The sequence below is a fragment of the Argopecten irradians genome, chromosome 13 (assembly GCF_041381155.1).
Source record: "Argopecten irradians isolate NY chromosome 13, Ai_NY, whole genome shotgun sequence".
In the NCBI taxonomy this organism is placed as follows: Eukaryota; Metazoa; Mollusca; class Bivalvia; order Pectinida; family Pectinidae; genus Argopecten; species Argopecten irradians.
In genome coordinates, this window is record NC_091146.1 from 12,610,852 (window position 1) to 12,625,623 (window position 14,772).

General features: G+C 37.4%; 1 protein-coding gene across 1 annotated transcript in view; it reads right to left on the bottom strand.

Annotated features, from left to right (window-relative positions):
• The window catches only part of LOC138305606 (ankyrin repeat domain-containing protein 50-like), a 477,373-nt gene that overhangs the window by 429,107 nt on the left and 33,494 nt on the right, over positions 1-14,772 (bottom strand). The gene's annotated exons all lie outside the window — the stretch shown is intronic.

Below are 14,772 nucleotides of genomic sequence, written 5' to 3' on the forward strand. Positions count from 1 at the left end.
TTGCCTGTTGTGATTGCCCCTACTTACTTTGCTTTAATCTTTACTCCAATCACCCGCATATCTCTGCATATCCAGATTAGGGACCCAGGAACCCATTACCCCACCAACCAAATAAAACAACCGGCGTTGGCTTTACCACTTATGGTACATGTAATAGTAAAACTAGAATATTTAAGAAAACTTCAGTATGGTTAAGGCCCAACGTAGGTACCATACTCCAGTGAAGTTGGTTGAAGCCCTTATTGGCTTCCAAATCCATCAATTTTCAACTAGTGCTAGTTTAATCAAGTTGTTGTATTTGAAATATCGAGTACATTTGTGATACATCTATGATCATTAATGGTAGGTATTGTATTACCATGGTGCATAAGTTAAACATATTTGCTATAGGTTTTTCTCTGCAAGAAGCAACAGAGTGAAAGCTTGAAACCTTTTATTCATATTTGATTAATTCATACATATATCGGTCGGTTACAATGGCAACTACATCTGTAATGGTGTATATCTCGATATTTTATATTAAACAGTCTAATGTCATAAAATAACAGATTTGAAATTGACAGATTTGGGGGTCGAGAAGGGCACCAAGCAGGCATTGTCCCTTCATAATGACCTAAAAACCTAATATTTGATTTAGAAGAGTCTAATTGCATTCAGGGATTGAATGAGATAAGCAAACTCCAATGATCACTCTGGTCAATAGAAGAGTCTGCCCATCCCTGGACTTCTACAGACGAATCTGTCTCTAACAGACTTCAACAGACGAGCCCATCCGTTACTGGGCATATCTAACACTTTAATAGGATATGGTTTATCTCGACTAGGGGAAAAAACCCAAAGCCTATATAATTATAAAATAACCGCCAGAACGATCTCTGTCTGGTCCGAAACCACCGGGATGATCTCCTTCTGTTCCAAAATCACCAGGACACTCTCCTACTGGTCCACAATCATCAGAACACTCACCTTTTCTCGTGCACAACCACCAGGACACTCACCTTCTGGTCGACAACCACCATGACATTCTCCTTCTAGTCCACAACCACCAGGTCTTCTGGTCCACAACCACCTTGATTCTTCCCTTCTGGTTCACAACCACCAGGGCAGTCTCCTTCTGGTCCACAACCACCAGGACACTTACCTTCTGGTCCACAACCACCAGGACTCTTTCCTTCTGGTCCACAACCACCAGGACTCTTTCCTTCTGGTTCACAACCACCAGGACACTTACCTTCTGGTCCACAACCACCAGGACACGTACCTTCAGGTTCACAACCACCAGGACACGTACCTTCTGGTCCACAACCACCAGGACACTTACCTTCTGGTCCACAACCACCAGGACACTTACCTTCTGGTCCACAACCACCTTGACTCTTACCTTCTGGTCCACAACCACCAGGACACTTACCTTCTGGTCCACAACCACCAGGACACTTACCTTCTGGTCCACAACCACCTTGACTCTTACCTTCTGGTCCACAACCACCAGGACACTTACCTTCTGGTCCACAACCACCAGGACACTTACCTTCTGGTCCACAACCACCTTGACTCTTACCTTCTGGTCCACAACCACCAGGACACTTACCTTCTGGTCCACAACCACCAGGACTCTTTCCTTCTGGTTCACAACCACCAGGACACTCTCCTTCTGGTCCAAAACCACCTTGACTCTTACCTTCTGGTCCAAAACCACCTTGACTCTTACCATCTGGTCCACAACCACCTTGACCCTTTCCTTCTGGTCCACAACCACCAGGACACTTACCTTCTGGTCCACAACCACCAGGACACGTACCTTCTGGTCCACAACCACCAGGACACTCTCCCTCTGGTCCACAACCACCAGGACTCTTTCCTTCTGGTTCACAACCACCAGGACACTTACCTTCTGGTCCACAACCACCAGGACTCTTTCCTTCTGGTTCACAACCACCTTGACTCATTCCTTCTGGTTCACAACCACCAGGACACTCTCCTTCTGGTCCACAACCACCTTGACTCTTTCCTTCTGGTCCACAACCACCTTGACTCTTTCCTTCTGGTCCACAACCACCTTGACTCTTTCCTTCTGGTCCACAACCACCTTGACTCTTTCCTTCTGGTCCACAACCACCTTGACTCTTTCCTTCTGGTCCACAACCACCTTGACTCTTTCCTTCTGGTCCACAACCACCTTGACTCTTTCCTTCTGGTCCACAACCACCTTGACTCTTTCCTTCTGGTCCACAACCACCTTGACACTCTCTTTCTGGTCCACAACCACCAGGACTCTTTCCTTCTGGTCCACAACCACCAGGACACTCTCCTTCTGGTCCACATCAACCAGGACACTCTCCTTCTGGTCCACAACCACCAGGACACTTTCCTTCTGGTCCACAACCACCAGGACACTCTCCTTCTGGTCCACAACCACCTTGACCCTTTCCTTCTGGTCCACAACCACCTTGACCCTTTCCTTCTGGTCCACAACCACCTTGACCCTTTCCTTCTGGTCCACAACCACCTTGACTCTTTCCTTCTGGTCCACAACCACCTTGACCCTTTCCTTCTGGTCCACAACCACCTTGACCCTTTCCTTCTGGTCCACAATCCACCTTGACACTCTTTCCTTCTGGTCCACAACCACCAGGACACTCTCCTTCTGGTCCACAACCACCTTGACTCTTTCCTTCTGGTCCACAACCACCTTGACCCTTTCCTTCTGGTCCACAACCACCTTGACCCTTTCCTTCTGGTCCACAACCACCTTGACCCTTTCCTTCTGGTCCACATCCACCAGGACACTCTCCTTCTGGTCCACAACCACCTTGACTCTTTCCTTCTGGTCCACAACCACCAGGACACTCTCCTTCTGGTCCACAACCACCTTGACTCTTTCCTTCTGGTCCACAACCACCTTGACTCTTTCCTTCTGGTCCACAACCACCTTGACTCTTTCCTTCTGGTCCACAACCACCTTGACCCTTTCCTTCTGGTCCACAACCACCAGGACACTCTCCTTCTGGTCCACAACCACCAGGACTCTCACCTTCTCGTCCACAACCACCAGGACTCTCACCTTCTCGTCCACAACCACCAGGACTCTCACCTTCTCGTCCACAACCACCAGGACTCTCACCTTCTCGTCCACAACCACCAGGACTCTCACCTTCTCGTCCACAACCACCAGGACCCTTACCTTCTATTCCACAACCACCAGGACGCTTACTTTCTGGTCCACAACCACCAGGACACTTACCTTCTGGTCCACAACCACCAGGACACTTACCTTCTGGTCCACAACCACCAGGACACTTACCTTCTGGTCCACAACCACCAGGACACTTACCTTCTGGTCCACAACCACCAGGACACTTACCTTCTGGTCCACAACCACCAGGACACATTCCTTCTGATACACAACCACCAGGACGGTCTCGTTCTCGTTCACATCTACCAGGATGCTCCATTTGCTTCCTGTGTCATTTTGTTGATGGTCTGCTTAGATAATTAAACTTTAGTTTTAAGACTTTTTGTAATCAATATATGTTTTAATCACTTATTCAACTCTGTAAGTTATTTCGAATACAATAGTCCTTTTATTCAGATCAAGGCTTATATTATCCTTTATCGCACCTCGGACAGAAATGTCCCCAAATGCTCTCGCTTCAAAACATTCTCTTCGACTAAATATACCATTTCATTACCGAAAAAATATTTTTTACTGATTAAATTTTGATGTAAAATTAATTAATTTTTTTAACACTTCAAATTATATGAAATGCGTTTTTAAAATACGAGTTGCTTCCACCACCCCAGATTGAAAGTTGATGACGCGGTGAAAGTCAAATTAACGTAAGAATTCAAGCGTTTTCTTGACTGCGATCATAAATGAATGGATGTGATCTATCAACTCTCACTCTACAACAAGTATTAGCTTCCCAAAAAGCTAAGAAGGCTACCATACAGCATTATTTATTAGGAAGCAATAATAGGAAAGCTTGACGAATTGTTCTGTTCACAGTTAGCTGCCATAGTTCTTATGACAATTAATTTTGAAGAATGATAATTTAAATACTTTCAGATTCAATGTAAAAGATAATCAACTTCATGATATTCATGAGAGGGCCACTAGTGCTAACAAGTTTTCCGTCTAATCATGTACTTGGACAGGTTGTTGAAATACATAATATACGCATACCATGTTAGAAACAAGCATAACATTTCGTTGAAAACTGGACTTTCCTTTAGCGCATACAGTTCCACAAACATCCCCTAAGTAAAGCCTAACTTTGTTTAAGCATTTCCTGTGTAACGGACAGTTTTACAAGTAGGTCATGAACATCTAGCTAACAGTGCTAGTTAGGTTATATATAGATCCTCCACGCGCTGATCTATCGTGTAGCGCCGCCTTGTGTGATTTATGAGATAATGTCTGACAACCAGAAAAACATTCGAACTTCTCTGTGTTTATCTAATGATAATTTGTTTGCAATAATTTCCCCACTGGTACCCCTTATACGCATGAAATCTTCAACAACAAGATGACAATTAATCAATCAACACACATAAATCTTATTGGTCAGTCAATCAAAGTGACCAGACTATTTATAACCATGTGGAATCCCGACAAAATGGCAGGCAAAGCGACCAATTCTAATAGCTGCCATCCTGGGATGGTAGCAATTAATTTATTGGAATTACTTTAAGTGATTATACCGGCGGGAATGTTTATGTCACTTTTGTTTGTGATGCTTTCAATAAACATCCAGTCTGAGGTACATCCCAGCTAACAGCAACTCGTCGGACAGACGTTGGCCCAATGCATGGCACTAGGTGGGCCTAACGTCAGATGATGGCATTGCACCGACGTATTTTTGTCCAACGGATCTATGTTGTCCAGACGTTTTGGTAACGTTGCCAGACATTGTTCCAACGTAATGTTGCAACTGTTTTCGACGGCTTTCCAACGTTAATCAAATATGTATAGACCTAATTTGCCATTGAAAATGATAACAAACACAGCAAAAAAAGTTTTACTGCTTTTAATATATCACCACAACTTCATTCACTGATGTACTCAGAGTCACTCGTCCCACAGAAATGCTTTTTTCATCCGCTTCTGCCACTGTAGATGGAAAGATATTATTTAAAAGTACAATAATAATTATTGTAACTTAGGAAAGTGTCATTTCTGTATGTACAACAGTTGTATGCAACCGCCATTTTGAGAGTCACATGATAATTAAATCGTAGACACATAACCAAATAACATTAACTATAACTGGAAAACACAAATGTATAGCAACACATACTTACATGTAAATATAAATGACATCTCCATTTTGGAATTCTGTATATAAATAAACCTATGTGTCGATATAAAAAAGTCCATTGTAAACTGAGTGTACTACTTTATGTGTTATATATAGACTTTGTTACATGTGTAAGTTGATAAACTCACCCAGGTAAACTAGGTGGTTATGAAACATCTTTCTATAAACACCACTAAATATATTATCACATTACATTCCTAAAATATGTATGTACAATTAGGTGTAATTATTATGAGGATATAGAAATTAAAGATGCTCCACCGCCGACATGGCATAAATGATACCCATCATGTGAACAATAATTGGTTTTAAATCGTTTATATATATGTCTAATTAACACCAAAAAAAAAATAATTCAAAATTATTTGTTTTGCTTTCGGTACATGCGCAATCAGTACTGCATTGCAAATAGGACATAGTGCCACGAAAATGTTTCGGGATGCAATTAATCATTTTTAATATTTTTATCTTGAAGTAAAACTAGAAGCTAAAACTTTTCAATGGTGGTATTGATGATAAGTAAGTAACTTTTATAAGTGAAGAAAAATACTAAATCGTCTGCTCTTGTTCTTGATAACACTATAAAACAATTGGTAACGGATAACCGCGCTCGCTGTACTATGGCGCTAAACTGACCCCCTCCCATGAGGACCCGATAACACTTTGGGAGTTACAAATGTAGGCCTAGCTAGCGGCATGTTGTCGTATTGTGTATGTTTTGTACACAGGGGTATCTGTGATGTATATACTAGTATATATGTATGTTTTGTAGATGTTTAATCAGGGTTAGTTACAGATTTAAAAGGTCTCTAAAACATTAGAGGTTTTCATAAAAGTTAATATAAGATATCCCGCAACGTTATTAGTGTTTCATCATTTGAAACTGACGTTAACAATTTAAAGTGGTTGAACCAACGTTGGCTAAACGTCGTGCATTTACTTAATCTTAATGAGAAAAACGTCGGCGTTTGTCCAACGTCGACGAAACGTAAGAAATCCAACTGCGACCTAGCCGACTGAAAATGACGTCGGACCAACGTAACTCTGCTAGCTGGGATGTAGGCCTACTGTGCACTAGGAATGTCGAATTATTGTTGATTTAAGAGTTATTCAACATTGTTCTTCAGGTTCCTTATACATGTACAGTTATATGCAGATCCCGGAAATTATTAATTCTATATGTCACACTTTCAAAGCATACATATTTATTAACAAATTGGGTCACACCAAAGATATATTTCAATGAAAATGTTCGTATTAGACTGTATGTGTATATGCATATCAAACACATATCTCAAGATTTCTTCTGAGTATTTTCAATCAATGATCCTCAAATTTGTATCATAAACTGCACTCCGGTGTGGAATCATTATCACATTCTGTTATACTGCAGGAGTGTAGGCATATAGGCCTAGTATTAACGTTTTATATGATATCCCTTACATTTTTTTAGGAAATATTAGTCTTACATCATTTAAACACCATGTATTATTACATATATTGACTAGAATGTCAACATTTCCCATATTGACGTTGTGGTAATACCTAATTTCGTCTGCTAGAGCTTTGCCGCTGTAACGTTGAAAATTGACCTCCGTTGAAAATTGACCACGGGTCAGTTTTCAACGTGGAAAACGGACCTCGAATGCCGTTGAAAATTGAACATGCCGTTGAAAATTGACAGTGTCATTTTTTCTATAGTCATTTTGTCCGTCAGTGTAGATAATGTTAATTTAATTGTTCTCAGACTGAGGAATTGCTATATAACACTGAGGTAACGTAGTAAATAAAAAGGAATTGTTGTTATCAACTGCATGCAAAGTTTGTACTATGTGGTGTTCACTTCCGAGTACCAGTGGATAGTGTTACAAAACTATAATTATGGGATATTATTAATTTGTTTCTTAAATGATTTTTTATGATTATATTTTCGACGATTAAAAATACATTTGTCAGATATTCAGTAATTGTTAATATATATTTATTCCCTGCAATACAAGAATGCATGTATTATATATCTGCGTATGGATCAGTTATGTTGTGTTCCGCGTATGGTTGTGTTGTGTTGTTGTGTTGTTTTGTGGTTGTGTGTTTTTGTGTTGTGTGTTGTTTGTTGTTTGGTGTTGTTGTCTGTTGTTTTGTTGTTGTCGGGTGTTGTGTTGTTGTGTATTGTTGTGTTGTTAGGTGGTGTTGTATTGTTGTTGTGTTGTGTGTGTTGTTGTGTGATGTTTTGTTGTGTTGTTGTGTGATTTTGTGTTGTGTTATGTGTGCTGTTGTCGTGTGTTGTTTTTGGGTGGTGTTGTATTGTTGTTGCGTGGTTGTGTGTTGTGTGTTGTTATGGTTGTGTTATGTGTTGTTGTGTTGTTGTCGGGTGTTGTGTTGTTGGGTATTGTTGTGTTGTTAGGTGGTGTTGTATTGTTGTTGTGTTGTGTTGTGGTGTGGTTGTGTTGTGTGTTGTGTGATGTTTTGTTGTGATGTTGTGTCGTGTTGTTGTGTAATGTTGTCTTGTGTTGTGTGTTTTGTGATGTTGTGTTAAGTATGATGCGTTGTTGTGTTGTGTGATGTTGTGTGGTGTGATGTTGTGTTATTTCTTGTGTTTGTTGTGTGATATGATGTGTTGTGTTGTGTAGTGTTGTTGTGTTGTTAGTGTGTTGCTGTGCTGTGTGATGCTGTGTGGTTTCGTGGTGTTGTGGTGTCATGTTGTGTTGTTGTGTAAAAACGAGTTCTTGTGGGGTCACTTTTCAACGGGGTTTATTTTCAACGGGTCGGTGTGAAAAGTGCGCTGAAAGACCCAAGGTCAGTTTTCAACGGGGGTCCATTTTCAACGTTACACCTGTCCATGTATTAAACTATGCCATGATTTGTTTCCTCGCGCATGCGTAATGCGTCACAGGTTACACTTAAAAACGGTCACAAATGAAAATGCCACACCTGTTTGACTCGACGTACGCAGTAGCTATAAATAGGCTCATGTAATCATTTTACCACGGACGAACCAGTTACAGAGATCGAGTTCACGTAAGTCTGCTTCTTCAATTGTTTTATTACAAAAGAGCTTAAAACTATATATGTTTTGATTTGTACGGTGGATGTGCGTTTATAATTATTTATACGGTCGATTGAAATTAGAAATTAGATTGAATTATATTGATTGCATTAAAATGGACCATACCTATACAATTAAAATGCAAGTCTCTATCTAATATTGTTCAGATATATACACAACGTGCTATAATATAATAGACATATGTTTTCGTGTTGCTAAGATTTTAAATCACCTCTTTTTTATACATGTATTTATTATGGCAAGCCAGCATGAATATAGAAGATATCTTGGGTGCGATATAAGATTTCTCATATAATATATAAGCTATCACATATTATAGTGTCTAAGATATCATAAGTACAAGATCTAAAAAAATCCATGAGGATCTAAAAAGTTATTATTTCTTGTTAATGAGTATTACAATCAAACATACTAGATACACATTTGAATAAAGACATGGCGTCAAAATAATCCTTTTTGTATACATTCTAGGCTTGGCAAGTTGAATGATGACACATTTGTACATATGACATGTTCTTGTAATCTAATGCAGATTTAAAACAAAGAAGCTGATATTTTTTCTCTGCACTGTCTTAACTGTCGGATAAATAAGATATTTTTACAAGGTTTCTTAGTTTAACCTCATGTGCACACCATTTCATACAATACAACAATTTATCATACAACAAATTAAAAGCATAGTCCATCATTGTAGCAGAATGAATTACGGACCAATTCATATTTGACAATAGATTTCTCATAGATGTAAAATCTATTCATTTGAAATTGAATACTGCCCGCTTAACAGAGCCAAGCTAAGATTACGGAAACTATTCGAGAACTGTTACGTGACCGCTCATGATCACCAGGCCGAAGGCAGCGAAGACACCGTTACGGGTGTTATTTTGAGAGTTTTGTCTCGCCTGGCCGTTCCGATACCGACGGGTACAAACAGTGTTCACAAGACACTGTGTCGCTGTAGCGTGCCGAATGGGGATCGCCGTCATCTGAGCTCGATGCAATATCTGGTAAATTAAAATAGCCGAATATCAGAACGTCGAAATTTTGTTTACAGCATCAAATGCTTATGATACTGACCTTTCGAATTCTTCAATTTTTCACAATGGACTGTCATATGGTTGATAAGCAGATCCAATCAGCATTCTGCCAACACCCTCTGTAGGTCTTTGGGTACATGCAAATTTTGGATTTATTTATATTGCTAGTAGAATACCATCGCCTTTCGATTTCAAAGTATTTCCAGCAACACGATCTTGTCTACATTTTGTAAATACATGGTATAAAGACCTTTTTTCCCCCAAAAATGTTATACAAGAATACAATACAGAACAACAACAAAACACTAATTCACATTTACAATGTGCATGTATACTTTTAGTAGTTTATCATCATTTGAAAATACACATAATAAATACCATAATATTAAAGCTAGAAGATGGATTTAAGTTGAGGAACTACGCATATATATTGAACTGCTTTACGGAACGGTTTTATCAGAGACAAGAGACAAAAGATGGTTCATATACACCATACATACTCATCATCAAAACTAGAAACGCATTTAAATTGAAATAAATAAAAAAATCCCTTTTAAATTGAAACGCATGAGTAAAGACAGGAAAATTGATATTTATATTAAAATCTTATTACGTTTTCCCAACACCTCCCTGTCACGATCAAACTTCTCTTTAGCTTTTCCGCTTTTACAAACACTTGTTTTTGCATCGCCCGCGACGTATACTACATAATGTATATATGGTGTTGCTTTTACGGCGGTGGCGGTGGCGGCGGCGGCGGCGGCGGTGTTGTTGTCGACATTTAAATTTATAGTTTTTGCGTTTAGCTCTGTTTCTCAAAAAGTTTAAGTCCAATCCTAACCAAACTTTAAACATAGCTGAAGGACATCATTACACACCTTACTATTGCAGGATTCATTTCAGTTCGATGGATTCAGAGGCTGTGAAACTTAGTGATGCTAAACTATTTATAAGACTTAAAGTTGCTCTACCGCCGACAGAGCTTAAATCATACACAATAACAATAATTGGGATTTAATCGTGTATATATATGTCTAATTAACACACAAAAAATGATATAAGATCATTTATTTTCATTTTGGTGAATGTGCAATTGGTACTTCATTCCATATAGGATACAGTGTCACGGAATTTTTTCGGGATGCAATTAATTATTTTCAATATTGTTATCTTGAAGTAAAATGGGAAGCCCAAACTTTTCAGTGGTGGTAATGGTGTAAAGTAAGTAACTTTTGTAATTGAAGAAAATTACTAAATCTTCTGCTCGTGTTTGTGATATAGAAAAAAGTACCGTTCGTCAGCGGAGGGGCATCTTTAACTTTAAAGTTTTGTTTAGCTCTGTTTCTTAAAAACTATAACTTCAATCCTAACAAACTTTGAATTAGCAAAATGACATCATTATCACCGCAACACACCTAATTGTTGCAGGATTCATTTCAGGGTGTGGGATTCAGAGGCTGTGAAACTTATTGATGCTAAACTATACTTAGCTCATTTCCCCCCAGATGTTTTTAAATATTCCATTAAAGTTATGTAATAAATCAACAATGTGGTATGGGCGATACTTATAGTTACGCTTTATTCTTGTTTTTCAATAAATTTTCTTCAATCTCAATATGATCATTTTGCAAAGAATTTTTATCTGCTGGTTAAATACCATTATATGTAATCAAATAATTTCAATATTCAATCTATGGACAAATCAGCATATGAGAATAATGTTTTTGAATTAAATTATTTAATAAACTATCCAGTCAGATAAATCGCAGTACCACTGTAAAGAAAATACTGTTTTCCCGCCTATTTTTATATTACTGTTGTACCAGACAGGTGTTTTCCATGGGTGATCTCCCTTTTAGTGAAGTTAAATAATCTTTGTTTTCCAGTCTGTGTCAAGTCTCTAACACGTCTTTACAAAACTTATTATTACTTTCCTGACTTAAATTCATGTAGTTTCATCCAATATTTATCCCTTTATATAAATTAAATATTTTATTAACAATAAATTTTCAATTGCTTGGAAACTTGTATAATCTCTTGACCTTACTTTCATTGTTACACTGTATATATTTTTAAATTTAGGTATATATACGGTATAGTAAATAGATACACATTTGTAAACTATAAATTCCAAATTCTAAATTCTGATCATAATTGTATTGCAAACCTGCAATCTCACGAAAATAATAATCTACAAATATGAATGCTTACGGTATTTTGATAAGTATGATGACGGTATGATGATTAGAACTAATTAAGCTTTATTTTATCTGTATTGTAGTATTTATAATAATTCTATGCGCGTCCATACTCGATACCGATAGCGTGTTAATTTAATTTATAGAATACTGAAGCTGTATTGAATTTGTTTCAGGTATTTTTGGCGATATTGTCTTTCCTGTTCTGAAGTTTTACATTGACTTCAAATGACATGTTGATGTGGTCAGTCTTCTCCCATTTGATCTGTCTCAGGATAAGGTATGTATTCAATAATACAATTGTTAGTGTTCTTAGATCTATCTTGTTCTCTTTAATGTTACTACGTCGCTGAGGATTGCCTTCGTTTTAATGTAACACAACAAGTTCGGAGATCTTTCTTATATATTTAATGTAGGCATCTTTTCGTTAATTTAGTCACACCAAACCTGATATAACTAAAAAAAAAAAAAAAAAAAAAAATAGACTCGTGTACACATGCGCAAACATTTTGTCTTTGGCATATAGACAGGCAAACAGAAGGTACATCAACAAGAAAACAAAAGAAATTTTTTATGCATCTGGAAACCTGTATAATAGTATTATATCAAATGATAATAAAGTTTTATGCTGATAAGTTTATTTCTCTTTCATTATCATTTTCTTGAATGAAAACTACACACTTATTCCTCTTTGGGAATTTTTGGAATTTCATTAAAAAATGGTCTGTTTTGGTGCGGAATTAACATAAGATGGCACCACCACATAAAAGTTTAGCAAGATGGTAGATCTTAACTTTTTTATTCACAGATGACCTTCAAAATTAGTGATTAGACTTGAAAACTTCTTTTACCCTTGACTGACAACCGAATGTGACCTTTTCATCATTCAGCGTCCCTAGACACCATTTGCCTGAACCCAATATTCTTATTTTGACTAGGAATCGAATGTTGAAGGTATTTTGCATGTACTTTATACATATTTGGTAGTAATATTTAATACGCTTCCTGTCTTGATAACAACACTGTAAATTGGGGAAGTTTGGTCAAAAAGTTCACATTACACATATGTTGTTGATAAAGATTAGCACATGAACCGATCTCATAGAAAGTGATTATAAAGAAGATGTTTTTTGTCAGGATTATAAGACAGGGGCTTGGGACAATATGACACAGGGGCTAGGGGTTCTGGCAGAGGGGTGGTGTTTTTAACATGTCTGCTGACTTAGAATAGGATGTGTATTTCAATGATATTTAGTGAACTTCTCTGAATCTGCATACTACACTGTTATTAGTAGGTATACAAGCCTAATATTAGGCTTTAGACATTATGTCTTTCCCTGTAGTATTTATCTATTTCTCATAATTATTATTCTATTTATCTGTATCTAACATATCTTATGTTTTTATTCATCAAATGGATATACTGTTCTTTGGTTCTGTACCACATCCAGTATAGTCCTTGTTCAATCTGTAATGTTAAAGACTGGCAAGGAATAGGTAATCGGTTCAGACTGTAGGTCGGTGGTTTTCATTGGGGTACTCTGGGTTCCCACAAGTAGTTGACACATCCCTAAATGACCATGAAACCTAATCACTCTATATAAAACACTATCTGTTTTTGTGTTCATTAATCAACTACTTTCACTCATTAATTTTAGTCATCTGATCATTTAACCACATTCCTTTATTAGTTTCTTCTGTTTCAGTCGTGCTTTGATTATATTGTACTTTTTGGGCCGACAAGTTTAGCAGCTTATGCCTGACTTAAAGACAGCGCCAAGGAGAGTTTACACATTTCATGAAAATTCTAGACATAGTTGCTTTTCCATAAATGACATGAGTATGAATTCGTGAGTATATTTTTTTTTCTGTCTATATCAGTGGTATTAATTGCTTCGAAGTGAATAGTCGAGTGAAATTCGAGTTATCTCCCTTCCATATACATAGGTCTCTGGTAAACGGGGTCACTTAGCAGTCGGTTTGTGCAAATTTTTCTAGAGGTGACTTGTGTAATGCTTACACTGCCAGATCATATGAGTGTAAGATTAGATTTATTCTATTTCTTACAAATCATTCTCTTTATAATAGGCACGTTTTTGCAGTTCTGTGTAGCTTTTTGGGTTCAAATTTTGTTCTAAATTTGATCTTTCTGTCCCTGGAATCATCCAGAGGTTGATAATTTCCTTTTTTACATCAATTGGTATACATCTGTAAATTTGGAATCAGCTCATTAAAAAAATCAGGGCAAATTTGAGATTTTGGGGGCTGTTTTTTTGCCATAAATTATTAGTAGCATCATAATTTCTCTGTGTTTCATCAGATATACTATGACATAATACATATGTATGTTATATTCTCTAAGTTAGACTTCTATAATATTGAGCCAGTGCTGGAATTTTGCGTTGCTTAAATACTCAGTTCTGGATATGTTTTGGTAGAAATTCCAAATATGTGGGATGGGGTAAAGAAAATGAGTAATCTCCCCCTGATCTTCAGGTTTATTTAAATTGTTTACATTTCCATGAAGTACACTAACTATACTATAAGTAAAAGCCAAAAGTCAAGGTTCTCAAGTTCTGTTGCGATATTAAAAGTTTCAGTTCAAAATTGTTTCAATTATCATTTTTTTCTTACAGGAATCCAAACCATTGCACACAGATTGCAGTACCAGACCAACCCATGCAGCGAGGAAACTCTCAGTTTTGAATCAGACCTTATAGACATGTAGCTTTCCAAAAATGGTAAATTTGCTATTATGTAAAATGCCATAGGGACCGTAGAATCAAACCAAGAATAGATTCCTGGAAATACCCTTATGGTTACAAGATTTTATAGAGAGGTGGATCTGTTTCAAATGTTTAATCTGTGGGTTGGGAATTACATGTAGATGTAAAATATGTAAAGAAATTTTAATATGCTGTCAGGTCTGTTTCTGACAGAGGGAGGTAATCAATATTGTAATTTCAGGATATTTTTATTCACAGGTATGTGAGATGACCTTCTTCAAAATAAGTGAAGGGTGTCCAGACTTGAAAACTCCATTTAACCTGGACAGTGGCAAACCTTAACATTATCGTCTATAGAAAACATTCGGTTCTGTGGTCTCTTATGAGGTCTACGAAATTATCTCATTTTCAGTATATCTGTTT